Here is a 22,915-nt window from a genome sequence, read left to right on the forward strand (position 1 = left end):
AGGGGAACACGTCCACAGAGTCACCAGGGGCTTTGAGAGCATCTTTAGCTAGAGAGTCATGCTTATGGACAGGAAACGGCTGAAGCCCAGAATTCCCCTGATGCTGCTCATTTGGGAGAAAAACTCATTTTAGGACAAACTTTTTAATCCCACGTCCAATGGTTTTCTTAATGATATCCATTCTATCACTTTTTAATTGAAACACTTTAAGCAGATGTTGTCATTAGGGACCAACCCTCTGCTTTATTTTCCCAAATAGAAGATGCAAACAAGTAGTTTGTTTCCAGAAAAATAGTGTGGTTTGAGGTTCAGTTTTTGCAACAAGTAATGAATATCTTTTTGATCTTAGATTTCAGAATTTCATCAATGAAATTGTGATCAATTAAATAGTGAGTCCTCTAGTGTATTTCAAGCAATCTGAAGGCAAGGACAGGATCTGATGTCACCTCCATGTCCTGTGACGTTCCTAGCGTGGTCCGCACAGAGCAGCGCTCAGCAATCACTGGGACCCAGAACTGAGTATGATGCTTTTGATCATTGGTTGGTTTGATTGACAGTTTCCCCTCCTAGTATGTTCTAATTAGCCAGGTTATTAATAGGATTATGGAGTCGGCTTCACAATGTGATCCTGCAAAAGGTACGAAATAGCAAATCAGATAAATACTGTGTTGTGCCCCAAATCTCCTTCCTCTCCTTCCTTCCACCCTCCCTCCCTCTTCCCTTCTCTCCCTCCCTCCCCCTCTCCCCCCAGCCCATTTTCCTTATGCCTGTAGAATATTCTCTGATTCCTGTCCCATCACCAGAAGTCTGTAAGTGGGGAAATGAGGGACGAGAAAGCCTGCAGAGCCTTCTGTTTACATAGATGTGTCTGTCGAGTCTTCTTGGAAGCGTTCAGCAAAGCTTTGTGTTATCAAACAACTTTACTCTTACCATGAAGCCCACTTTTCCTAAACACGTCTAATTTGCCTTCCTCCGGCCCTGCCTGTTTTCTTGGCTGCAGGAATGAACGCTCTGTACTCTAAGTTCTTCTGCTCATAAACAACTCAGCTGACTTTGTACCTTTTTACGATGTTCGGTACAAGCAAACTGCTTTGATGTTCACACAGTTTGCACTTTGTTTTGGAATTCTCTGGTTGCTTTCATAGAAGAAAACAGCAGGGATTTCATTAAGAGAGGATTCCACTCTCACAGTGTCACTGGGCCAGTTTTCTACGATATTTAAAGAATGGGAGACGCCGGCACCCAAGTTCTCATGCATGAAACATTCTGCAGTCGGCGTGATGCAATGAGAAAAGCAAGCCAGTCAATCAGTTTTCTTAGGTGCTTTTAACCCAACGCTCAGCTTTGTGTTCTAATATTGAAATATGCTGGGCCTGGCGTTTCACAATGTCTAATATGACTGTCTTGTCCACAAAGGCCATGTTCTTCTGAAGACAGGAGCCACCCTGCTTTCTGTGTCACATTCGAACCTGCGAGCCACCCTTCCAGGCGGTACCCGGTCTCGGCTCCGACTCATCTGCGAACTTCACGGACCTTCACGGAGTGCTTCCAAGGTCCCAGACTGAAATCAACAGGGAAGTGCAGTTTTTAGGCATTTTTCATATGACACAGAACGTTCAGAGCTTTGAGTGTTCATAGAGGAAAGCAGCTTTTTTGTTTGTTTTCTTTTGAAAGTTTAATCAAAGGACATGAAATGATCTATAAGGAATGTGAAATTAACAGATTACAAGTGGTAACGTCTTTTCCCACCACGATACCAGACTGAGTGTTTTGAATAAATTGTCATAATGTAAGATGAAATAAAACTGGATATTTTTCTGACTCTGTGAAAGGCATGAAACTTGCTGTACGTGAATATATAAATCGACCCTGTAATTCTGCCTCTCCAGGAGTTTTGGCCTTGGCATGATTGACATTTACGGCTGGAATATTCTGTGCTTGTTGCTGTCCTGTGCGTTGCTCGAAGTGTGTCAGCACCCTGGATTCTGCCCACCAGATGAGAGTAGGCTCCCTCAGCCCCGTCATGATAATCAAAACCATCTCCAGTCACTGCCAAGGGTTCCCTGGGGAGACAAAATCAACCTTGATTGAGAATTACTGATCTGTATAATGGACTCAAACACCTCAAATATACACACAGTTCCAATATCAATTTAGAAGGTGTCTTATTACATCTTCGTGTCTGAAGTTAAATGGACCAAAAGAAAAATCATTCAATTGTTTTTTCCTCTTTTCAAGGGGTTCCTTTAACTTAGAGCAGGCATGAGGGAAGTGCGTCTGACTCTATAAATCAGTCTCTCTTGAGAGTTCGCAGTGCTCGTGGAGCTTACAGATGAAGACATCTCTCAGCACAGCTGGACGTTTCGACCAAAGCAGGAAGACACCACACACTCAGCAGCAAGGTGAGAAACGCAGGGAGCACTGCAGGAGGAGGGCAAAGGATGACCATGGGGTCAGCCCGACATGAAGACCAATTCAAAGCCACCAGTCAGTGCAGCAGGAGATGAAGGCGTCTACGCTGTGCTGGGCTTAAAGCACAGTGAAGTTATCAAAGGAGGCATGGGGGTGGGGAGCCAACCTCTGTCTTCTTTACCACAACCCTCACGGTCATTCTAACTGCACATTCAAAAAGGCCCATTGGAAGCCATTTAGGACAGAGCAACCCTGAAAGTAAGGCACAGTGGGGTCTCGAATGTGGGAAGAGAAGCCAGCTCATTCGACACCTGGGTGGCATAGCAGAAACACCCGATTCCCAGGTCCTCCTGAAGCTCCCTGAGCAGTGGGGTCGGCCTCGTGGGGCACGGACGTTTACGACAGGGTGACAATGACTGCCTTTTATTTCTGCTGGGAGAAGTGGGGCGGTGTAATAACGCAGACGCTAAACACACTTCCCCTCTGCCCTAAAATCTAGCTCAGTGATTCTTCTGTTTCTGTATAAATGTATCGGCGTGCATTTCCCACAGATGGTGGAGAGGCTTGGTGCGTTACGCACAGTCAGTGGGAGAGTCTGGGGAACACAGGAGCTGCTCTTCCTGTTTCAGGGCGGGGTCTCTGAGGGGGCTGTGTGTGCCCCCAGGTGAGTACCAGCAGGGTCAGCGAGTGCACTCTCGACACGCTGCGCCTTCCAGGTGGGCAGGTGCGGCCAAGTCCCGTCCTGCTGGCTCCCTTCTCCACCTCGGGATTTCTGAGAGCCGAAGGCACCACAGATCACCGTGGCCCAGCGAACCATGAAAACTGTTCCAGCGCTTGGCTCTTGCAGTTGACAGACTGCGAAGGCAGAGAGGCATAAAATAAGGTCCACACCAGGCTCTTAATCAAGCCAGGATCCACAGTCTGATGAGCCTGGGACCCCTCCTTCAGCGCCAGCAGAGCAGCCCTGCAGTATTGCTTCAGCCAAAGGTCGATATGTTTTCTCCGGAGGTAACCTTGTCCACAGTTCACAGTGCACCGTGGTTGGAATCTACCTGAGTGGACTACCCAACTTTTCCACTCTCCATTCTTCATAAACACATGGCTGTAATTTGTCTATCCAGTCCGCTCCCCCACTACACACACAGAAGGATAAACATACATGCCTTCTCTATGACAGGCGTTCTTCAATCAAGTTTAAGATTCTGCTTGTCAAATTATCAAGAAACAAATTACTTCCTTCTTGAGACTTCCTGCCCACCCGTGCCTTTCCCCAGAACCCTAGTGTCAGATTGAACTCTGACGATTTCAAAGATTGGGTGGGGAAGGGACGCAGAGCACCAAGAGCTGACCAGAGAACCTCCAGTCTGGAGTCATCTTTACATCTGTGTCGCCTGACAGGTCTTTGTCCATCGTGGCCCTGATTTGCTTACTTAAGACTGTCACCTGCACGGACCTCCGAGGAACTCAATGCTCCAGACACAGGGTGTCTTCCTCTAGCTTACGTTCCCAGGGTTTCCCACGGCCTAAGCGCCACGTCCAGGAGGTTGTATCAGAGCACATTCCAGCTTAACCACATTCCGTGCAGGAGCCAGACGTATCCCCTGTGGGCATACAGTCCTGGCACCAAGCTGGATCCCACGGCATATTCCCTTCCCCGGGGTGAGTCCACTGCTGGTGTCTGTTCGAAGCTGACAAGTCTGCATCAGCCAATCCATTCACTCTCTTCCACTCATGACAGTCCTTGCCTGAGCAGGACTGGGGCCATCTCCACCCCTCCTCACAATGACCCTTGGAGCATGTGCTGTCTACCTGCCTGCTTCTCACGACGACGGCACTTGCCAGAGCCATTAGAAGAGGCAACCTTAGCAGTGAGTGTCTACGTATAATGCATTTTCATAAATGCTCTTAGCAGATCTAAGGCAGGTCTTCTCTAAGATGATTTTGTTTGCTTCAATTTAAAAAAAAATTAAGATCCCACTCAAGACACACCAAACTTCTGTACTCACACACACACTCATGCACTCAGATATATGTATGTACTGCATTTCAATAAGCCAATCAGTAAGTCGTGCAGACACTTCAGCTCCGTGCTCCTCAGGCTGTCCGGACCTGCAAGGCTGGTCCTTACTGGTGCTGCGAGCACTGGTGTCCTTTTCCCTCGTCTGTTATTTTTTTCAATTAGTGTATTTCATACAGGGTATTAAACTTCCCTGTAATTTCTCTATATTTATTTTCTTCTCCTTATTGAAAAATGTATTCCTTGCTGTCTATTGACCACTGGCCATAGTCCTAGAAATGAGCCTTTCTGGGAAGAGCAGCTGTGGGTGACAGTAGCCCCTTCAATATTCCTTACTGCAGGTGTGTAAAGTCTAAAATTACCACGGAGCCCAATTTTCAAGTCCTAAAATGAGCTTCTCTCTGTTATCCACTGCTTTGGATGATTTAAGTACAGACCACAATCTAGGCCACATTGCCAAAGTTTGCTACAATTGGCACTTGATTCATGTAGGGTGGGATTTTAATCAGGCACAAAATTTTAGGAGTGTTATTTGTCCACTGTATGTTGAAAATATGTTGGGAAATATTTAAAAATAGAAACATCTTTTAACCTAGAAATTATTTTTCTGAGTTTTTTTTTACCTTAGGAAATGATTAAGATATGTAACGTATAGAAGAATATAGTATTAATGGGACGTATAAAAATGAACACTGGAAACAACCTACGTTTTAATCATTACGGGATTCTTAATTAAATTAACATTCATAAAATTGACTGTTACAGAGTGTCAGGAAGTTTCTGTGTTGTACGCCCGTGTGCACACTTTCATTTTAATGCTCTGAAGACGCACGAAGAGCGCTGTAGCAAGGCAAACGTCCAGAATGCTCAAGTGGAGGTATTCTGTCTTATTTTCTTCAGATTCTTTTCAAATCATAAGTAATACTAAACTGAAATACAGTAACATCCGTTAGGTGTGTTTCTTTGCTTTTCTTCCCAGTTCAGTTTCTCTCTCTACTTCCAGTCAAGAATTTTGTGGGGAGTTTGTTATAACTCACGATTTTAGCTGTATCACAGACATATTTATCTACCTTCTCTCTGTATTGTCTACCTGTCAAGCTATCTATCATCAATAGATAACGTTCTGCATTATCTATTGATAATGTCCTGCAATATTTTAAAATATGAAAATGTTCTTTCCACTTTTCTAACTTTATAAATTGCTTCTCCATCTTTCAGATTAAGCCAGGACTTAGCATGGTTTGACTTCCTTCCAAAACCACCTCTGGCATTTTGTGTGTCGTTATTGTTATGTTTAGTTCTGTTTTGAATAAAACATAAATAATATTTTTATAAACAATAGTTAATTACATTACAAATGTAATTTACCCGCTTAATTCTGTTTACTTTAATCCTACTTCTTTCTTTTGAAACATTTTCTTAAGGAATGGCATTATTTGGCAATTAGTTTTTCAGAGGCGGACACCTGAGTGGTAAACTCATCATCTTTGCATGCTTGGGAACCTCCTTCTTTTGCCCTCACTTTTGTGACATATTAACCACCTGTCGTAAACTGGGTCTACCATTATTTTCCCTCAGCACTTTAAATTTTTTTCTAATGGTCTTCCAGTTTGTGGAGGAGATGCCTAAAGTCAATGCAATTATCTGTACTGGAGATTTTAAGTTTTTTTCTTTTAAATCTCATGCATTTCCTGTTCATAGTTTATTTTATGTTAATTTCATTAAAATGTATCTAGTGTGGACTTTATTCTCCTCAACACTGCATTTGTGCTGAATGTTTGAGAGCTATGGAAAAATGCATGGCCACTATCACTTTAAATATTGTCCATCATTTCTTTCTTTCTTTCTTTAATTTTTGACTTTTTATTTTTCTCTGTGATGTGTGTATTTTTAATCATTGTCTTCACAGTTGCTAATTCTCTCTTTAGCTCTTTCTAGTCTAGAATTTATCTTTATATCATATTTTTAAAAATTATTTGCTTTTTTGTTTTATTTTTAATTGGTTTGTCTTTATATTAAGTGTATTTTTTAATCCTTTAAATTTCTTTTTATGTTCCATATTCATTCTTGAATAATTTAAACATTCTATCAATATTATTTCAAGACTATTCTTGTATTTCCATTTTCTGGTGAGATATTTCTCAGATTTGGCCAGATGTTTTGTTTCTGCTTTTGTTTTGTTTTTCCTGTGTCTTTTCAGCTCTTCATTTTTCTCGTGTATATTGAAACGTGTTGTGACAATGCAGGTGGAGTCGGGACTCCTCTTCACTCATTTCAGAACCAAATCTTGGGTCGTTAGCTTTGGATCTTGGTCCACAAAGACCCCAAAGACTCATGCTTGAGCCGACCTCTGGCCTGTCCTGGTTCCTGTGGTCTGGCATCTCTGGTTTCCTGCCACGGGAGACAAACAGTTCATTTCTGGACTTGCCTGGGGACGTTTGCAGATTTATAAGCCTCTATGGGAAATCTCTCTCTTCCACACAATTAAAGTGTCCCCCTCTTTTTTTCTTACTTCTGAGCCCAGTTAAGACTGGGATTTTATCACCTCCTCATTGCTGTGTGTTTATGTATTCTCTCTCTCTCTGTCTCTCTCCCTCTCCTTTGTCCCTCTCCCCCAATCTTCCAGTATATACAGAGAAGTCAATATATGCTTCTGCTATTTCCAACTCCCAGCTAAATCTGACAACCATTTGGATGTTGCTTCCTGTTGCTTTCCACCATCTTCTGTGACTTGGGCCCCTGGGAGCCAGCATCATGTTATTCCCACAGGGCAATATTAATCTCTGCCAAGTTCATTATTGACCATTATTTCAGCCTCAGTGATGGGATCTCCTTTGGGTCCATTGACTTCATTGTACCCCTTAGCTCTGGGCTCCCTGTTTCCCTCTGTTGATACCACGTGATGATGTGCACAGTGGGTGCCCGGCACTTCTGAACATGTGATGCAGATAACAGGTTACAAAATGCCCTATTGAGCTGATGCATTAACATCCACTCAGACCTGACCGGAACTTACTCTCTGTAAGGACAGGGATCTTTGTCCATTTGCTCACAATGCATCTCCAGCAATCCTAGTGGTGACTGGCACAAAGCAGGGACTCAGTACACATGGGCTGAATCAGTGGATGAGGTCCTGAGGCTTTGTACCATCGTATCCTTGCAAAGAGAGTGTGGCCTGTGTTAGTCAGTGTAAGGATGAAAACTGAAAGTGTCTCATGAACAAGATTATTGCCACACAAATGCTATTTGTCACTTCTCTCCCCATTCCCAGCATGAGACTCTTCTGTTTCTACTCAAATTTAACTCAAATGTTCCTTGGAAATTCATGGATGATTTCAGAGCTTGACTCAAGAAGAAGAATATTCAGCTGGAACCTGTGAGGTAATTGCCATTAAGTGTGTTGTTTGATGGCATAAAAGCAGATGGGAAGAACGAGCTTCATCCCCTCCTTATGGTGCACTGGAAATAAAAAGTTAGAAAGTTGTCGTAAGATCAGGTCTATAATTAAGAACAATTTGGGTTGATTTAACAGTTGGTTAAGCAATTCTTTCAGTTCCTTTTTGAATCATCAGAGACTAAGGTGGAAGCTTCCTCTGTGGTTGTTAATTATTCTTTTTTATTACAGTCAGGACACTTACGGTTTTCTTTGTGCTTTAGTCTTCTCTGGAATTCAGTGTTATGGTCAAAACGTTTATTTCTGCCTTGCCAAAGTGTTTCTTTTGAATCTTAGCAGGAAAATTACCTCTACTTCTCATTTAAAATTTAGAGCAAATCCAAGCCTGGGAATCTCGCGTGGGCGCCTCTGCTCAGGATGTGGCATCACTGTGTGGCCTCCACCACCACCAGCATCAAGTCCCCGGACAGCACACTGGTTTCTCCTCACCGCTGGGCACAAGGCAGGTCCCCCACCACTCCACCAAGTCATCCTGACTGTTTCTTTTCTCAATATAAATGCAGTCTATTCTCTTTATGAAATATCTGGAGAATGCAAAAAGAAAAGTGTATAGAAGAAAATAAAAATCAGCTGTAATTATACTACCAAGAGAAAAACTCATAATTGCAAAATTCATTGCAGTATAGTCGGTTTACAGTGCAGTGTTAGTTTGTGGAACAGCACAGCGATCCAGTTATGCATGCATATTTCTTTTCATTTTTTTTTTCATTACAGGCCTTTACAAGGCATTGAAATTAGTCCCCTGGGGCTTTGCTGTTTATCTATCTTATACATAGCAGTATATCCAAATCCTAAGCTGAACTGGAGGTCGTCGTACTAAGTGAAGTGAGCCAGAAAGAAAAAGAAAAATCCATATGAGATCACTTACATGTGGACTCTAAAAAAAATGAGACAAACGAACTTTTTTACAAAACAGAAACTGACCCACAGACAAAGAAAACAAACTTGTGGTTACCAGGGGGGAAAGTGGGAGGTGGAGGGATAAATTGGGAACTCATAATCATTTTTAGAGGCATAGCTGGTTCTTGAACATATTTTTAAGAATCTATTTAACTAGTTACCATTTTACTGTGAAGCTTGTCCTTTATACAAATATACACCTTGAGAGGATCATTTTGTGGCTGAAAAAAATCCCCTCTGAAGGTACACTGAGGTAACTTACCATCCCTTTAATATGGGATACAGTTATTATTTAAAATGTTTTAGCATAAGCGATGATGTTTGGTTATCTTTGCCAATGCACAGTTGCTGATATCTCTGACTATTTAGTTGGCATGCCTTTCTAGAAGTCCACACATTTTAGGAATAGTTACTAATGATCAGAATGGCTCTTTTCTTTTTCTTTTGGTAGAAACAATTATTTTTTCTTATCAAGGAAGGTCTTATAGCATCTTTAAGATGAAGGATTTAACTGAATAAAAAATTTTAAATGCCTTAGAATTAACCTGATTCTGATTTAAACTAGACATGACAGAAAATCACACACACACACACATTGAGTTTACATTCTCAGAAACAGTTCTCTCTGTCTCTCTTCTCCATTGAGAACTTGTTCTGACTTTTGGGGTTCCTTCTGGGTCTGACCTAATGCGGTCACGAGCTGCAGTTCAAGCCAGGGAGCACGTGAGTGGATGGGGACGGGGATGGGGAGACGGACCATCCCTGCGAAAGCTTTCCCAGCTCCCTGAGCAGAACCTCACTGAGGTGCGACGCAGCAGCCATTCTTGTTTCCACAGCCAGGAGGTGTCTGCCTGGGTAGGACTGTGTCCTCCCAAAGGGCACGTCGGTTTCTAGATTCCTGATACCGCCGAATGTAACCGCGTTGGGCACTGACGGCACTTGTCAGAAGCTAAGAGAAGCGCACGGACGGATTCTGCCCTCGAGCCTCGGGGGAGCGCGCCCCGCCGACACCTTGACGCGGGACTTCCAGCGTCCAGACTGTGAAGGAGTACATTGCTTTGTTTAAAGCCACCCAGTCTGCGGTCCTTCGTGACGGCAGCCCAGGAGCTAGCTCGAGGCCCGAGCAGCCTGCTCCATCGCGGACAGGACAACACAGCGCAGGCGGCACCAAAAGAAACAAAACCCGAAAACGCACCCTCAGACCTCTGCCCTCCTCACGCAGCGTCGGCAGCCTTGGACCTCGGACCTTGTGAAAGGCTGGGGTGGCTGCCGTGTGCAGGAGTGTGTCCGCCCCGCCTCGGCCCAGGGATGTCAGTCCTCGAGGTGTGTCCCCTCCCCGAGCATCTCGGCCAGCGTGCTGGGGACCCAGGCACAACGGCAGGGCCGTCCCAGGGTAATTTCCTGCCGGACCAGCCCCTGCCGACCGGCTGGCTCGTTTCTGCTCATTGCCATCAAGCTCTCTTGCCTGCCAGTAGGCTCTGGGTTTTCCTTTGTTTATTTGCTCTTCTCTACTTCAAGTGGCGAAATGCCTACCTTTTCCCTCATAAAAAATAAAAGAGCAATATACTCGGCACTCGTTGATATCTGGGTTAACAACAGCCTGAAGGAGGATGTTCCCACTGAGCATATTCTTGTCTTCCGTCTCCATCCTCCAGTCACTGTTCCCGGGGCTGCATTCAGTTTTCATTCCCCATCTCCCTCCTCCTTCTGGTCACGACCATCGTCTCTCTCCTCTTCTGTCCTCTGCTTTACTCCATTCTTCTTTCTCTCTGTGTCTCAAAACATTTGCAAGCTCTTTTTGGAAACAACTGAAAAATGTTTGCAAAATAGTGGCAGAAATATTCACAATCTTCTAGCAACTGTTTTTTAAGGAACATCGTGATGCCTGCATTTGAAGAATCAATATGAAGTTTAAATTTAAATCCTGGAGGGATCCGTCCAGTGGATTATGTAATGGCTGGTGATATAAAGACAGAGTTATCTCCTTGTCCATGTCAGAGTTAATGTAAAGCAGCGTGTGACTTCTCATCAAAATTTAGATTATATTTCTATTAATGCTTTACCCAAGCACATTCTTTTTGTTAATTTAAATAGCATTCTACTTTACAGTCTGGTTATCATATTGAAGGAGGAAATCAAATAATCCACACTTGAAAGAGAATTTAGAAAACAAAAAGCACAATCAAATCACCTCACAGGGGTTACACACACACATTTTGAAATGTTAATGGAACATGGAGATCTTTGGGTTTCCTAAGTCAGAAGTTTTCCAGGAAGAAAAATGGATTCAAAGACTCATCTGTGTACAAAGTCTGCAAAGCTGATTTCAGAAGAACAAGTTGCAGGACTTTCTAAACAATGTGAGAGAGGGCTTCAAAACAGACAGAGATGCATTTCAGTCCTGGGGGTCTGAGCAGCAGGAAGACGAGCAGTGTCCTCCTCGCCAGGGCAAGGGCACGCTGCTTCATCCCCAGACAGCAGAGCCCTGCTGCCCGCTGCCTCCTTCAGGGACCCAGCCCCTCCATTGTCCCCAGGCACAGCAGGGCGCAGAGTGGGTGGCGGGCTCAGGACTGCAGAGGGTTAACACCGCCGCGTCCCACTGAGACACCTCCCAGATAATAAAGCGAACCATTAGGTGGAGAAGAAGATGTCAGTATGCTATAGAGTGTCCCCTTAGGATCAATGATTCTGCAGATTATGGAAAGTATAGAAGTTTCCCAGGTGCGGGACTTTCTTTCTTGGTGTCAGTGTGTCGACTGGACACAGTAGAGGGGTCACTTTCTATGACGGAGCTCGACTGTCGGGCAGAGAATCCTGTTTCTGCCGATTAGAGCCAGGAAGAGCTGCAGCTGGGGTCCCCGGGCGTCTGCGTTCTCCCCGATGTCCGTCTGGCGCACGGCCACGGGCAGCCTCCGCGGTCCAGTCTGGCTGCCGGTGTGAGAAGCTCCTGACACCACCGTACTGACGCGGGGGAAAGTGTAAGCAGGCGACCCACAAAGGAGGTTCTCCCATAGGTATGGCCTTTGCCCTTTCCTCACATATCTGGGGAGGCAGATGGGACAGAGCCAGTGAGATGAAGCGGGCAAGGATGTTCTTATCATCCTCTTCCCTTACAACCCAAGTTGTAGGATGAATTATTGATCTTATAAATCTGCCACCAATACTACTCATAAAAATCTGTGAGCATCGAGATTCCTGCTTCCTTACGCCATCCTCCACAGCCACGGCCCTGTCCCTCGGCCGTCCTGCGACTCCAAGGAGAAGTCGCACCGCCCCCTCCCTCTGCCCTGAACAGTAACTACGGTGATTCGCACCCATTTTCTCAGTTGCTGGCATCCCCTTACCCCCTGCGGCTAGGTTATTCTAGGTGGAAAGACAGTTCTTAAACAGTTATTTTTTTCTTAGCAATACAGTGCGTTTGAGAGTCTGAGAGACGCATAAGCTAAGTGTCTTTGCCTAAGTCTTATTTCTGTCACCACAACAAATTTACTGCTTTTGTTCACTCTTTTTTGACTGTAATCCCCCTGGACCCCTTATATCAGACTGAAGAGCGGATAAAGCTTTTCTTCATTTTCTTAAGTGCTCCGAGGACTTAAGCTCTCCTCCCGGCCCTTGCTCGTCAGCTGTGCTGAGTGGTCGTCTCTGGAGAGAGGGCTCCGGCGAGAACTCGCAGGCTTCATCGGAGATCGGGAAGCCAGGCTGTGCTGCTCACCTTCCGTGGACGGAAACCCCACCGCTTCCAACGCAGCCTTTCGGGCGGGGCTGCCGAGGGGACCCTCGCCACCTTGTTCAGGGCGCAGGTGGATTCTAGGGCCCAGGCTCTGCCCCGCCACCATTCTGTTCGGGTCCCTTCTTTATGGAGACTTCCGGGGAAGCAGGGACCAGGCCAGGGATGGCGCTCCAGGTGGGAGATGCTTTTCCATCTTCCTCCCACCCCCTCTGCCCACCAGGTCCTCCCCACTGCAGGGCTGCAGGAGGTGCTGTACCAGGATGACCGGAGCTGGGCCCTTCCTTTGGGGTCTGGCTTACTAACCCAGGGTCGTTTAACTCTCCAGGCCTGTCCCCTTGACACACCTCCCAGCCAGCGGATCGCCCTTGGTTTACAAATGGGGAAGGAGAAGCGTTTTCACAGCTGCCTTTGGAAACCATTGCCCCAGGGAAGGTGTCCTTTGCTCCATCTCAGGGTGAGTAGCACGTGCTTTTCTGCGTGAAGCTCACAGAAGGTGTGAAATTCCGGTTTTTTCTATAACTATCATTCAGAAGGGGCAGAGAGTTACATATGCGCCAAATACTACTTTTCAATTACCAAGTACATCTTAATTTCAGTTTTGCACACTGGCCGACAAAAGCAGAGCTCCCTGAAATCTAATAAATCTTTAATCAATCAATAAAAATCTCTACAAAGACGTTTTGCTGATCTGGAGACGTGATCGGTGGTGGGAGAAGCTCTGATTTCTCTGGGTCGCTCATCGCACCCCTGACCCTCTTCTGGGCGATGACCTCGGGCCGGCCCGCTGAGCGGAGGGGCGGAGCGGCGCGCAGAGGCGCCGGGCTGGGCGCAGGTGCGGGCGGGGCAGCCCCCCTGGGGAACCGCCCGCGGGCCCTCGGCCGCACCGCGCACGTGAGGCTCGCGTGGGTTTTCTTTCTGGGCCCCCGCGATGTCACGAGGGGCTGGTGTCGTGCACCTGAACCCGGCTTTACCCTCTCACACAGGGGCCCAGAAACTCGGTCCCTCTCGGGGTTAGTTAAGATCATCCACTTCTCCGCTTTCTCCTCGGCAAACAGCCCCTCTGCTGTGTTTTTCTGCGACTTTGGTTTTCACAAAAGCGGCCAGGTGGTGCCCTCACGCCCGGGCCCGGAGGCCCTCCTGCAGGCGCTGCACCGGCCCCCGCATTCTGCAGGGGTGGGGGGAGGGCTCCGGGGCGCCCCCCCTCCCCCCGAGCCCGCGGCGCCCCCCCTCCCCCCGAGCCCGCGGCGCCCTCAGCACGCGGGCCGACCTGGCCCCCTCTCCCGCCGGGCTGCGTTCGGGGCCAGCGCGCTCCTCGCGGGGGGGGAGGCCTGCGGAGCGAGCGCGGCCTGCGCGGCGGCGGAGCGGCCGTGGAGCTCTCGCGCCCCCTACAGGCCCGCGGCCGCAGCTTCATCCCGCAGGCCGGTTTTCTTTCTTTCCTTTCTTTTCTCTCTCTCTCTCTTTTTTTTTTTTTTTTTTTTGTTGTTGTTGTTTTTTTTTTTTTTTTTTTTTTTTTTTTTTTTTTTTTTTTTTTTTTTTTTGAGTGCCTGTTTCACAGCTAGACCGCTGAGTGAGTGCTCGGCCAGGGCGCGGCCGCGAGCTTCAGCGCGTATCTGCGGGGCCTGGACGCCTGCGTCCCGCGCGCGGGCGTCCCGGGCGGTGGCCGCGCCTGCCCGGGAGACGAGGCGGGGACGGCACAAGGTGTCCCGGGAAACCGCCCCCTTTCAGCCCCAGGCTGCGGAGGTCACCTTTTCAACAGTCCGGAGCAAAGGACGGTTGAATGGAGAAACCGCTGGCAGCCGGGCAGGGCTGGGCCGGGTCCGCCTCTCGTCCCAAAGCGGGCCTGTGCCGCGGGGGAGGGGGGCGCAGAACCAGCTTCCCCTGGACAGGAGGGCTGGGCGCGAGTATGGAAGGATGTCTCATTCACACACACAGACATCCCGGCTCCTTAGCCCACCCCCAGGGCTGGCGTCGTCCACCTGACCTTTTCTTGGTACTTACTGAGCAAGGTTGGTCTTGATGGGCCTCGGCTGAGCAGACAAGGGCGTCTTCAAGCCGGACCCTGACAGACACACAGAGAAACGTCATTTGGAAACGTGAGGACCATCTGACTCGTCCTACAATTGGCTGTGCCTCTTTTGGGACCGAAAAAAGAAATAGCTGTATTGCTCCCCTTCAGAATAAACCCGCCTCGGCCCCCTGCCTCAGCCCAGGGAAGACGCGGGCTCCGACCAGAGCTCGCCAGTGGGGCACGTGGGCCAGCGACACGGGGGACCGCCAGGCGGGGTCCCTGCCTGACCGCCCGGGACCCCACGTGCCATCCTGCGAGATGCTTCCTTCGCTTTAAAAGGTGCTTCCGTTTGGACGAGCACACGGCAGACAGGGCTTCCACTCCCATGGGATGGCGTCCGTGGGTGCACGGTGAGGGTGACTTTGCCTTCAGCCGGAGAGATTCAGAGCCCGTGGTCACCTCTCTCTGCAAACTTGCCTAATGCCATTCCTGAGACAGTCACTCAACTTTTCAATATATTCCTAGAGACGCTGGGTCGCAACCTCCAGCCTGCAGAAAGAAGCATTTAGTGGAGTTTCTCAGCATGCTTTCTGTCTCGGATGTGTTTGACTCCATAGTCCACGTGCAGCCCCAGCAGCCCCTTAGCAGAGTCCCTGCCTCTGGCACGTGCTGCTCTGCTGCTGACCCCGCGAGCGAAAGGTTTTCTTATACAGTGGTCACAGGGATTACTGTGTTCTTTTTTTCTTTATTAAAAAAAATAAAAAGAGCATAGACTTGTCCTAAAGAAAGCAAATCTGGAGAATTATATACAGCAAAAGATCAACACTGTTCTCTGAACCTCCCCCACCCTGCTTCTCAGAGGACAACAAGGGTAATGCTTTGTTTATATTACCTGAATTGGGACCCTTGATGAAGATTCCAGAAGCCCCATCAAAACTCCACTGACAACAATGTCAACCATCCAGAATAGGTCTCTGCCCTAGCTGCCAAAAGTCTCAAAGAAAAAAAAAAAGGCAATTTTTCTTGAGCAGTGTTTTTCTAATATTTCCAACACCGAATCATTATAATCTATACATCTGTCAGATCTAAGATCAGGAACAGTAGGAATGTGTGATTTGTATTTCACTTGATGACAGACACAAATCTCTCACTCAAACATTGATTGTTTCTTCACAGATTTTTTTTGACATAGAAAAACTGGAAAAAAGTCCCATGCAGAGCACCGATAAATTTGTATTAGAGCAAATGAAATTAAAGATCCATATAAGAACATCTTGTAAAGTGGTAAAAAGCACAGTATAAAAAGCACAATATAAACTAAAAATATATTTTCCACAAATAAATTATGTCCCCAAAGATTAAATGTATTCAAAATGCAAAGAACAGCTAAATAAAGTGTTTTATGGAAGCTGCAGGAGGGTTTTAAGGATGTTTTCAGCAGGCAAGGAATCCTATTTTGCAGAGCTATAAAAGTTGCTTTCTTTTTTACCCTCAGAAAAGTTCTAAAAAAAAAAATCTTTCCAGATCCTTGAACCTGCTGAGAGTCTGCAAAAATCCAAACAAACAGTAAATTGCCCTCCCCATACATCCATTTTTAAGACTTTATGATAAAACTTACTCAAGAGACACGTAATGCCTGGGCTATGATTTATGTAGGTAAATACAAACTTAAAATGCAAACTACAAGATGTACTAGAAGGGGAGTCGGGGTAGTTCTGACTTCGGCAGCTATTGCAGAAAATAACACTCGCCATACTTTACACATTAAAAATGTGCTCCATTATTTTAGGGAAGAAAAACAGCCCATCTGAGCCTTTCTTATTTAAGCATTAACAACAGAAAGAGGGCATCTTTGAAGACATCGAAAGAAAAATGATGACAGAATTAAAAACGGAGACCACTGAGAGCCAGTGGCCAAACGAAGGGAGAGCCAAGCATCAGATTCAGGTTAAGGGAATCTTCACTGATTACTGGGGTTTCTCTTAATAGTATCTTAAAGTACTTTATATGGATTATAAGATTGATTGTTGTCATATTTAGAGAGTTAAAAGCAAGAGCACATTGATCATTTCATAGATGAGAATACTGAAACAGAAGAAAAAGGCTTCTGCTCATCAAATGATGTCATTAAGAGAAAAAAAGCAAGATGGAGAGTGGGAGAAGGCATCTGAAATACACATATTTGATAAATGTCTCGCATAACCTCAATAAGAAAAGGACAGAATACCTAACTCAACATGGATAAGAAACGTAATAATCACAACTCACAAGAAGCCTTCCAGCTGACTGCTAAAAGATACAATCATGTTAGTCATCAGAGATCCAAATTAAAATTATAAAGACACACCAGTACATAACCCAATAATGTTAAAAATAAACACACAAATAAATAAATATGTGTTTATGAGCGTGTGGTGTGAGTAGAACTCTCATGCACTGCCTGTTGGAGTGTGAACTGGAAGACCACTTGGGAGAACTGTACGATGGAGTCTACTGATGCTAACCAAGATCCAGAGACCCCCTTCCTAGGCGCATCCCCTGCAAAAGCCGGTACGCGTGTGCTTCATCTAAAAGGTTTACGCAGCTCCTGGACATGTGTCCTGAAGGAACTCTATTTCAAAAAGACACCTGCACCCCAATGTTCACAGCAGCACTATTTACAGTAGCCATGACAAGGAGACAGCCTAGATGTCCATCAACAGATGACAGGATAAAGAAGTTATAGTGTGTATGTGTGTGTATATATACACACACATACACACACAATGAAATACTCCTCAGCCATAAAAAAGAATAAAATAATGTCATTTGCAGCAACATAGATGGACCTGGAGATCGTCATTCTAAGTGAAGTAAGCCAGAAAGAGAAAGAAAAATACCATATGATGTCACTCATATGTAGAATCTAAAAAAAAAAAAATAATAATAAATAAATAAATAAATAAATGAACTTATTTTCAAAACAGAAACAGACTCACAGACATAGAAAATAAACTTATAGTTACCAGAGAGAAACAGGGGTGGGAAGGGATAAACTGGAAGTTGGAGATGTGCAGATACTAACTACTATATATAAAATAAATAAACAAGTTTCTTATGTACAGCACAGGGAACTATATTCAGTGTCTTGTAGGGACCTATAATGAGAAAGAATGTGAAAAAGAATATATGTACATATGTGCATGACTGAAACATTATGCTGTACATCAGAAATTGGCACATCATTGTAAACTGACTATATTTACATTAAAAACAATTTAAAAAATAAAGGGCATGTGGAAGAATGTTCACAGCAGCGTATTTCGTATCTACTTGAAACGGGAAGCAACCCAAATGCCCAACAACAGTAGAGTCAGTCCGTCAATATATGTGGTCTTTTCCTCCTGTGAGCTACTACACAGCACTGAAAATGAATCACCACCTACTATGTGAAAGGACACGGGATGAAGCTGACAAATCAAGGGAAAGAATCCAGACTCAGAAAGATATTTAATTCTGACAAAAGCAACTAATCTATGTGATCAGAGGTCAGAAGAGTGACCGAGGGTGGAGTCTGGGGGTCTGGCTGACAGTGAGGGTGACGGAGCGCTGGTCTTCACCTTTGATATCTGAACTGCACGGAAGTTACGTGGATGGGTGAATTCATCAAAACGCACCGAGCTGGCTCTCATGATGGGTGTGTTGCATTCCATCACTGAAAACACATCTGGAAACTTTAAGGAGGTCCCCACAGGTAAGACCCCCGGGGCCATGGCTGGCTGGTTTCTAGGTAAATCACAGATGCTCTATTCGGCCTGAGTCCTCCTCCCTACAGGAGAGACGGACTTCCGGGAATTCTTCATCAGAATAACACTGGGGGAATCCTCCGATAATCTTAAGATTTGAGAATGTGCGTGTTCTCAGAAGCCCAGTCTGGAAAGTAGTGGGGATCCGGCACTGACAGCTTTCTCGAGGGGCGAGGACGGCACGGCCAAAACAGACTCCACAACGCACAGGCAGTATCACAACCGAATTCTCCATAAGAGTGCTCTAAATTTTATTGTCTTTGTGTTGGGACAACAGCAGACAGTGGGGGGGGGACCAAAGGATGTGCTGGGACCACCCGTGTCTTATCATTGCTGCAACTACCACCCGCCTTTCACCTCTTCATGCACCTAAAGTCAGGGACTTGGGTACGTGGGTTCACGGTCAAGCAAGTTTAGAGGGTGCAAGATGCTGACTGGAGGATGCGACTAGGGCAAAGGGAAGACTTAGGCTTCTGACACGTGCGATGTTCAATCATCATTTTACCAGACAGCAGCAATGCCGATGGCCACTGAGCAAAAGAGCTCTACTCCTTCTCAGCAATGACATCAGTGTTGTCGGTGCATTGTTTACTTTTGTTTCATTTTGTTTTCATTGTCTTTCTCCCACTCGACTGTTCAAGTGTGTGCTCATTAAGTAGAGAGGTGTTACTGTTTTACCGCGGCGTCAGTCCCATCTTGCAGTCCTGGACAGAGCAGGTGCACAATGTCACATGCCGGGTGGATGTGAGGGCAAATCACTGCGGCATATGGCTTCTCTCCTCTGAATGAGAAGGTCTCCGGTTTTGATGTACTTAGTAAAAGATGCGTATGGCAGAACCATAACTGAGACAGATCTTGTTTGCCTATATTTACAGATATGTTTCTTTTTCCTAAAATCCCTTTAGGGTAACTTGACTGCTTCCAGAAGCATGTTTTTCCCTTGGCTCATCTAGAATTAGGGATTTTTCTTGGACAAGGGCAGACCCTTGAGGACCATTAGGCCCTGAGATGAGCCGTCATCTCACCATCCGTTGAGTGGGAAGCAGCCCCACCTGGGTTGAAATAAGTGCAGAAGGGACGCAAAATTTGAAGCAAAAAAGTTCAGCTTAGTGGCTCGCTGCCTGTGGAAGAGGAGCGCGCAGACTGAGCTCCTTCTTCTCTGTCTTTTCTGAGGTGAGCCTAACCCTGATTAGCCCAAGGTTGGCACCCGCGGGACTCCGGGCTAGCACTGATGAGACTTACCTAGATCGTGTGTAACAGAGCCTTCTGGTTGACTATCTTGTGGTTCAAATAGTGATTTTGATTCTTTTCACTGAACTCACATAGTTACGGGAGGATTTGATAAACTGTTTCACTGACATGTCTGGAGATCCTTGTCTGTGCCAGGCATTTTGTTTGATATTTTTTTTTATCTTTTCTCTTATTAAGTTTTCCGGATGGACTGATGGAATATAGATGGCATGATTAATCTCTGGTCACTGTGTAAGCAGTAGGAACAATACAGTAGCTGAAACAAAATAGGATTTTCTCCTTCCTGCTTGAGAAGTTTGGAGGTTATTAGTTCAAGGCTGGCAAGGCCTTCCGTGGGGTAAGAGATCCTGGCTTCATCTTGAGGACACCTCACGATCAAAGATGGCTGCTGAATTCCAGCCCTCATGCCCTCTTTGCATCCATCAGGAGGAAGGCAGCAGGTGGGGAGCCAGTGGGTGGAGGAGACACAGGGAATGAGGATACACTCTCCCTCTGGGGCTCTGTTGAAGTTACACACATCACTGTTTTTGTCCGTTAGTCAGAATTTAATCGCATGGCCACATCTTTTTGTGAGGAATGCTGGCTGGGGAACGTAGTCTTTATTATGGAAAGCCATGAGCCTAGCTGAAAACTGCTACAGAAAAAGGGGAAAGGAAAGGATATTGGCAGGTGGTTAGAAGTCTTTGCTGTAATTATGCAGCCCTTTTTCAGTACAACATGAACACAGAAGTCAAAGAATTAAAGACTACATTCGTGTAGATTCTAAAGTTGACTTCTGACTGTGATCATATTTTCAGCCATTCAACCCAAGTACCCGCTATAATGCCAAGTTCACTAACTGGAACTCTGTCAACAGGCACTTTTCCTGCTCCAAGTTTCCCTACATCACAAAAACTGAACTGAGAGATCAGTGTGTAAGCGCACTTCCAGCCGGCGGGAACTACGTGAGCGGTAAAACCAACCAGAGCAGAACCAGTAAGAAGGGACAAGCAAGTAACCTGTGCTTTAACAAGTCTGCAAAGCCCTCGCTCCTTTTGTGAGAAGAGAAATGGGTCTAGAGTGCACCTCTGTGTAGCGATCAGAGGGAGGCAATTTCTGCTTCTTGAGAGATATTTTCCCTGTGTTTTCCGTGCTTACACAGTCTTGTCAGCTCTCAGCTCACCCCGGAGGTGGGGCAGAGACAGCCAAAGTCACTCCTGGCCCACGAGCGGGTCAAAGATGATGTCGTTTTAATTCATACCTTAAGCCATGTGGAACCAGCTCCCCTCTGAACCTAGAAAGAGCCAGGCCAGCAAAAAAGCCTGTCAGAGAGACAGTAAACCTCAGCCAGTTAGAACCTCAACCAGGTCTTCTCTGCTCTGGGTTGAGGTCTTTTAAGAGGAGGAAGGCTGTTTGGGGTTGAAGCTTACAGCAATCAGCAGCAAACAGTCTGTCTAATGTTAAGCGTTACGTCTTTTTTAGTCTTTTTTTTTTTTGCCAGTTCTCTTTAACGTTTCATTCTGATTGTTCCACGTAGTTTATAATTGTCCTAACAAAAGGGGAAAAATACTACAGGTAAACATTTATAAAGCCCAGAGATTTGATGAAGGCCTTACCCAAAGCACCAAAGAAGCAAAGTCGAACATTCAAAGCAGCGTGTAAGGCTGGGATTTCTGGACTTTAATAGCTTTCCACTTAAATTTTTGGCTATCACGCTCTTTAGCTAAGAGAAAAAAAAATAATGAGTTTTACAACATTCGACTCGCTTTATAACATATTACATAAGGGTGTGCTACGCTGTGGAACTTACTGGGGCACCAGTGTTTCTAGTTTCATATTAAGAAATTAGAAATAATGGTTCAGATTAGAGTTACCAGAATTATTAAAAATCCTTTGAATTGAATCGGTCATTCCCAAGGACATACTAATGAATTTGTAGCCAAGAAGAGAAAAAAAGTTTCATTTATAAATTCACCTGAGGTGAAGAAAGGCACGTCAACGTTTTAACTTTTATGTGGACTTTCCACGGGCTGAAGCGCTCTCCCCGCTTTGCCTCCTGCTCCCAGCATCTCCCCTTAATCTCCATTTTGTAGGCCCCAATGTGAGAATGACTTTTCAAAATCAGACGTTTAGTCTGAATACAGTAACGGCTGCCTATCCTCCTTCAAATGTGATTTTAAGTTTAAATGTTTAAGTTGCGTGAAGTCGCTGAAGTTCCGACGGATCCTTCAAGTTGCACGTCGTCCGTTGCTCCTTCACTCAGCTTCCCCTTTCTCCACCTCCACTGTCAAGGTGGCATCTTCCAGTGCGGGGTCCCAGCAGCGACCTCCGAGTGGCAGGGCCACACAGCCCTCACGCTGCAGCGCCCGCTTGGGCCGAAATAGCCTTGCGTTTGCGTGTGACGTCTCCAACTAGAGGAGAGTTTCTTGAGGCTGGGAACCATGCCACACGTGATAGAACTTCCGCAGATGGGGGCTCAAAACCTGTTTCTTTTGAATGTGAACAGGACAAAAAGAAAGACAGACTCAAGAGCGACGTCACCGTTTATACTGGATGCTGCTTCAGTGTCTTGTCAGTACCTCTCTGAAGGCCAGGATTACAGTACATTATAGGTTATCACAAAATACGGAAGGTAGTTCCCTGTGCTATGCAGTGGGACTTCGGTGTGTCCGTCAACAGACGACTGGATGAGGAAGATGTGGGACACACACACAATGGATTACCATTTAGACACAAAAAAAAAGAATAAAATAATCCCATTATTGCCATCCAACAGGGACAGATGTAGAAATTATCAAACTAAGTGAAATGTCAGACGGAGAAAGACAAATATACAGTATCACTTATGTGTGGAATCGGGGCAAAGGATTGATTCTTGACCCAGCATAGAATGTATTTGTCTCGCTCTCCAAAAGGAAAGCATGTTTGGACAAAGTGAATCTCCCTGCTTTTCAGAGGACAGTGGCAAAATAAGAGAACATTGACCTGTTTATTAGTCACACATCTCTTGAGAAGACCACACTCCCTTCTCCCTACATAATCCTTACCAGTTAATCCATTCACCTACCATCAATCCATTCATCACCCACCCATCATCCAGTTACACACCCATCATTCATCTGTCCAACCAACCGCTCACCCATCCATCCAACTAATCACCCATCCATTTGCCCAGTGAACCAGCTGGCCGGCCAGCCTTTTCACCACCAGGTACTGATACACCAAGTGTCATAATGCCTACATGTGCTGATACCAACCTTGCCCTCTAGAAACCCACCATGGGATACGCAGGCAACACAGACAAGGACAGGGAGGGAAAAGCTGTAATATGACTGGGTGAGATTCTGTGGGAGCAGGACCCCCCAGAAAACTCTGGGGA

Source organism: Camelus bactrianus, chromosome 3 (genome assembly GCF_048773025.1).
Source record: "Camelus bactrianus isolate YW-2024 breed Bactrian camel chromosome 3, ASM4877302v1, whole genome shotgun sequence".
NCBI lineage: Eukaryota > Metazoa > Chordata > Mammalia > Artiodactyla > Camelidae > Camelus > Camelus bactrianus.